This window comes from Tupaia chinensis, unplaced genomic scaffold (assembly GCF_000334495.1).
Source record: "Tupaia chinensis unplaced genomic scaffold, TupChi_1.0 Scaffold000318_1, whole genome shotgun sequence".
Taxonomy (NCBI): Eukaryota; Metazoa; Chordata; class Mammalia; order Scandentia; family Tupaiidae; genus Tupaia; species Tupaia belangeri.
In genome coordinates, this window is record NW_006159811.1 from 5848102 (window position 1) to 5854051 (window position 5950).

The following is a 5950-nucleotide window of genomic DNA, read 5'->3' on the forward strand; positions in this document are numbered from 1 at the left end:
TCTCCTCCATTCTCCTCTCGGGATCTTGGGCACACACACACACACACACCCGGCGTGAGTTTTAAGCCACCAGGTCCGGGATGCGAACCGCGGTTGACTATGTGGGAGTCCAGCAACATAGCCATTATGCTAACTGCTGGTTCCCAACAAGCACTTTTGCCCTCTGCTCTCACATTGCTCTGCTAGAAGAAAAAACCCTTTTACCTTAGCCTGTTTTATTTCTTCCCATGGAAACTGGTTTCTAAAGACAGAAGAGACAGTCTCTAAAATGGCGTTTCTGATGTGTGGGGTAGATGATTAGCTATTTATATATAAATTTGGGTGTTATTTCCTTCTGAATTAAAAATATATCTTACTATCTACTGGAACGACTCAATGTAAAGGTCTCTGACTATCTTAAAACTCCCCCTGCAAAAGCCCCAGTGGCTGTGTCATACTTTAATGACAGTCGTCTACTATATATTTCAATCATCAAAAAGTATCTACAGAGCATGTCTCTGGGCCATGCACTTGAGGTGTACGGGACACGTGGGTGCGGGGAGTGTATCTGCAGGTGTTTGGCAGAAGGGAAGAAGAAAAAAGTGGGATTATCATCCCTATGGAGACGCAGGTAGTGTCTGTGTGCTGTCTGTCAAATTGAATGAACCTCTTGCTAAACTTCCTGTGTCTAATTGATGGGAAACAAAGGACAAATAAAATATGATACACCCACTGCAATACTATCAAAGCCATGAAAAAGAATGAAATTCTGTCATTTAAGGCAAAATGGGTAAGTATGAAGAATATTATGTTAAGTGAAATAACCCCGCTTACCAGCTCAGGAAGATAAATACCATATGGTCTCACTCACATGTGGAAATTGAAAAAAATGACTTTATAGAAGTAGTTGGAGACAGACTACTATTGGCTGGGCTAGAGAGAAGGATTGAGGGATGTTGATTAATGGAAACAAAATCCTAGACAGATAAAGAGGCACCATTTCTAGTGTTATAAAAGAGGGTTAATATAACTAAGAATAAGTTACTGTACATCTCAGACTAACTAAAAAGAGGTATGTTCCCAACACAAAGCAGTAACGCATAGCTGAGATGTTATACTCATTGCCCTGATTTATTCATTCTGCACTATAATCTGGTACTGAGAAATCACACCATGCAAATTTGCGTGCTATCACAAATATGGATATCAATGAAAAAGATAGATTTAAAAAAGAAAAAAAACACTGATATTCTAGAAAGAACTCCTGAGTTGATGTACTCCTGTTCCAGACCCTGATTTGTCATCAATTGCATGGCCCAGAGGGGGTAAAAAGTTAAAAAAAAAATTTAGAAAGCATTGAACAGCTTAGCTGATTGGAAACATGAACACCTTTCAAACTCTTTCCATGACTCCAGAAAAGCACACACACACTCTCTCTCTCTCTCTCAAACATTTACCAAATGCCAACCCTAGGGTCAGGAAGCAGAATTTGGATATAACTTTGAACAGTTTCTTACACCCTGCTCTATGGTCACAGCAAGGTCCTTGCAAATACTTCTGTAAATTACAAAATGTATATATTTTGTACTCATCTGCCACATCAGCCTAAAATTAGACTGAAAACAGAAGAGACAGAGAGGAAATTGCTCCAACTATGAGGGGTACTTTTCATTTCTAGTACTTACAGACAGCACATTCTCTAACCTCTTCCTGAGTGTCATTCACCTACATAACCTGCCGTAGTGTTTGCTTTCATTGGCGAGGAGCAGTGATTTACAAGGGTGCTCAGTTTTGTTTTCAGTTACCTGTTTGAGAAGGGAAGGTTGGGAGTGCTCAGCGTCTATGAAGTTAATCTAGGAAAAGAACTGGAGAAAGAGAAGCCTAGAGTGACCAAGAGAACAAAGATAGAGCCAAGTACATGTTAGCGGCTAGAGAAAACGAGTGTCTAAAGGACAGAACTCCAGCCAGATAAGTAGTTTTGGAAAGAAACTACTGATGATTTGCCAAGGACAAATAAGAAAAGATTATACAGATTTTCTTCTTTTTTTTTTTTTTTTTTTTGGTTATAGAGGATGTGCACTTGCCAGGAAGATAGAGACAGAGAGAGAGGGAAAGTAAGAAATTACCCCCTCAGGGAGGATGGCCACTCCACAGTCCCTTCTCCTCCATTCTCCTCTTGGGATTTTGGGTACGCACACACACACACATGCCCAACATGAGTTTCAAGCCGCCAGCTCCGGGATTTGAACTGCAGTCAGCCATGTGGGAGTCCAGCACCTTAGCCACTACGCCACCTACTGGCCCCAGTTATACAGATCTTAAATAATCCTCTGGCATGGGTGTCAGCTCTGCCAGTGATGCACTATGAGGCGGAGCTATGCTAACTGGAATATGAAGGTAGAATGACACTTAACTACCAGAAAGTGGTTCTCAGAGGTGGACAGCAGGTGGGGACCCAAATCCCTGGGGTCAGAACCTATCTCCTGCCCCACCCACCCTCATCATTGTGAGCTGCTTTTCTCATCGTAATTTGTCCTACCTCAGGGGTGGGAACGGCGTAAGACACAGTAAAGAATGTACCCGATTGCCCATAGCACTTGCTCGTTCACTAGACTAATGTGGTGGAGATAGGGAGACTAGGGCTCCCGAAAATTCAAGTAGACGTCACGATATTTAAAGGAAGAGAATTTCCCTTTTTAAAATGTCTTGTAGGTTCAAGACAGAAAGAAACTGAGAATACACAAAAGAGGCAAGAGAAAGTCCCCTTGGCTGTGGGTCTCAGGACCTCTGCACTGTCCCCAAATCTGCTAGAGTGAGGATGAGACTGAGCAGCTAGGCACACGCAGCGGACAAGGACGGGATGGTGACAAATGCTGGTCAGAGTTGATGCTAGTCCTAGGCGAGGGCTTCTTCTCCAGCCAGTTCCCTCCAAAACCAGGAGCAGAAGCTGTTCCTGGCACCAGCCAGTCCACACACTGCCGCCATCCCTGCTGGGGCCCTGCTTCCAAGGCCAACGTGTCGAGCAGTCTCGTGCCCATTGTCCTTGCAGCTGATCCCTGGGAGAGAAGCATCGGAGGACTGAGAAGACAGGTAGGCTGAAGCTGGAATCCTGCCTCTGCCCGTTAGTAGTTTCGTGGCCTAGGGCCTACTGCTCGCTTTCATGGAGCTTGGCTTTCTAATCTTTTCTTTTACATTTTTTTTTAACTTTATACATTTAATCACTGTGTATCTAACCTTTCCATGACAGTTAATGGAGACTTACACGAGACCAAGTAGGTACCATATTTGCTGCCGTGTCTGGCACACAGTGAGAGTTGAACATATGGTGGGGCTCAGTCTTTGTGAGGGCTCCAATTAAGCAGATTCTGTCTCTCCCTCCTTTGAGTCATTATTATATCAAGTACCACTTCCATAATTGCATCCACCCCAAAGGATCACACCTGCTCGATTTATTTAGATATTTTTGTTATAGGGTGCATGTGTCTGCCAGAGACACAGAGAGACACAGAGAGATAGGAAGTGAGGAGTCATCCCCCAAGAGAATGACCATGCCACAATCCCTTCTCCTCCATTCTCCTCTTGGGATTTTGGGCATGCACACACATGTGCCTGGTGTGAGTTTTAAGCTGCCAAGCCCAGGACTTGAACCATGGTTGGCCATGTGGGAGTCCAGTGTCTTAACCATTATGCCATCAGTTGGTCCCACACACCTGTTTATTTTAAAACATGTGCCCTCTTAGCTGGGCTGTGAGCTTTCTGCAGGACAAGAGCAAAGCTGATGGCTTCTTCATACTATAACAAACACATAGCACATGCTCAATAAAATTGTGTGGTATTGTCATGGTTCCTCGCAGGCTGATTGCACCAGGGAATGAAAGAAGGGGCTGGTGATGGGAGAGATGAAGTGAGAGACCGTCACTAACAGGGGAATGCTCCGGCATAGCACCTTTTCTTGTTTTGACTGGCTCAGCAAGTGTGATTCTAGACTTACTGGATTTTATTCAGAATGCCCGTTGTCTCGCTGTGTTAATAAAGGAAGTCTGGGCTGTATTCACTTCTAAAGAGCCAGGCAGGGAAGCCTCTTTCAAGTTTCAATACTAAGCTGCCGAGGGAGGAGTGACTAAGAAGAAGAAGCCCCACACCACCAAGACACATTGCGGTTTCCCATTATCTGTCACCTGCTGTGAAAGATGGAGTCCCCTCCTCCCACATGGCAGCAGCAGCCGGATTTGCAGTTTGTTTGTGGGAGCCGTGGTGTCAAGCTGTACTTCATGTTCACCCAAGTTTCAGTTTCTGTCTAGATTCAGTGCTTCCGTGGACTTTAACCTTTGCCATAAAATTTCCTCTAAGCTGTAGACTGTGCCCAAGAGCACTCCTGACTAGCACCTAACTTACAGGAAGGTGACGTCTCAGTCTTCTATTTACAGAAGGAAAACTGAGTTATTCCACTGAAGCCAGGAAAATATGACTCCCTAGCAAACCCTCAAAAAGCCTTTTTCCCCACTGTCAGAGACCCTGTCCTGAACACGCCGTCTCACAAACCGTGCTCTTAGCAGACATGCTCATATCTCTCCATGGGACTTGTTCTTACCTTCCTTTATGGGCATGGGAATTCCAGCCCACTGACCCACACTGCCTGCTTGTTAAATTCTTTTTATCTCAGTTCAGCTGGCCTGACAGGAGATATTTGGTGAGCTAGGCTCAAAAATCTTCGTGATCAAAGATATCACAAACCTTAACAAAGACATGTAGTCCTGTTAACATTGTGGCTTTAAGAATAGTCCACTCTCAGGGCTGGCAGGTAGTGTGGTGGTTAATGGTGCTGGATTCCCACATGGCCGACTATGGTTTGAGTCCCAGACCTGGTGGCTTGCTTTCTCCCTTTCCCTTTCTCTCTCTCTGTCTCTCTCTGGTCAAATTTAAAAATAATGATAACAAATGGAATTAAATAAATAAATAAATAAATAGCTCTTTAAAAAAGAAAGAAGGAAAGGATAGACCACCCTCGGGACCAGCAGATAATATAATGGTTATGTCACTGGACTCCCGCGTACTTGACTATGGTTCAAGTCTCAGACCTGGCAACTTAAAATTCACACTGGGTACATGTGCATGCGTGCACCAAATCCCAAGATGTGGCCATGGTCCCTGGCAGGTGATTTCTTGTTTTCTGTTTCTCTGTCCCTCTCTGTCTCTCTAGTGAACACATGCTCCCTATAGCCAAACTCTCTTTAAAAAAAAAAGAATAGTCGACTCTCTGGGCCAGCAGGTACCATGGCGATTTGGTTAAAGCACTGGACTCACTCTTGGTCAACCACAGTTGGAGTCTCGGACCTCATGGCTTGAAACTCGCGCCAGGTGCTTGTGCGTGCATGCCCAGCATCCCAGGAAGAGAATGGAGAAGGGATTGCAGCATGACCATCCCCCCTGGGTGGGGGGTGATTTCTCACTTTTCCCCTCACTGTCTCTGTCTCTGGTGAGTGTATATGCCCTATGGGGGGGGCACTCTCACTATATTTACTTATCTTATTAAGAACAATTTTTAGAAATGTGATTCCATTGTGTTCTTTTGCAGGCAGAACAAAGACTACCCTAGGAGGGCCCATTCAAGGGAGAGTTTGTATAGGCCTCTTAAGTATGAGATATGTCAAATTTAGACTTTCACCTTAAGTTCAAATGAGGTTGTACGTATTGTCACAGAAATCCAGAACAGGAGGATCCCATTATAAAATGACATAGCCTGAACTAATTTTAATAAGTTACTTTGTAAGCAGCATAATTATATTGTATTAAGTTCATTGCGTTTTATAAATGTTAATTTATTAAATGTAAACACTTACAATCTTGTATTTTATAACCATGATTCAACAGTTCTTCATTAAATGTCCTGGGGCTCAACCTCCAGGCAGTGCTCGGTGTGAACTGGCTTCATGATAATAGACTGAGTCCCTGGGAGAAGCACCCAGGAATG